The sequence below is a fragment of the Dryobates pubescens genome, chromosome Z, assembly GCF_014839835.1.
Source record: "Dryobates pubescens isolate bDryPub1 chromosome Z, bDryPub1.pri, whole genome shotgun sequence".
NCBI lineage: Eukaryota > Metazoa > Chordata > Aves > Piciformes > Picidae > Dryobates > Dryobates pubescens.
The window spans coordinates 121,685,181-121,685,705 of NC_071657.1; positions in this window are offsets into that span (position 1 = coordinate 121,685,181).

Here is a 525-nt window from a genome sequence, read left to right on the forward strand (position 1 = left end):
ACGCTGTGTCTCTGCGCACGCGCGGGAGGGGACGCCCGCTTTGGGGCGGTTACCGGAACAAGGCAGCCGGGACGGGGCAGGCAGCGAGGGCTTGTGGGTGGGTTGAGGATGTTTCGTGTCTGTTGGTGCGTTAGGGGTGGTTGTCGCGCTTTCTAGGGAGAAGCGGGTACCCAGCCGATAGCAAGGCGCCGCACCAGAGGGAGTCGGGGCGAGCAAGGTGGTAGGGCCTGCCGCGCCCAACAGAGCATCTTCGAAATGAACATCAGGGGTTCCCATTTCTGTTTTAGTAACAAAATTAATAACTTGGGTAAGATTGATGGAGATTTGGTCAGACACAACTAAAATTTGCCAGGTTTCGGGCATGAACTTGGCAGTCTGCTCAGTGCGGGTTAGTGGATGCGAGTACTGGGGACTGGCGGGGCTGAGCGTTTGGGTGGGCGTGGGTGCTGGCAGGGTTGCCTGGAGAACCCCACAGCATGCTGAAAGGGATTCTAGGAAGCTTGGTTTGGTGCCAGCAACAGACTG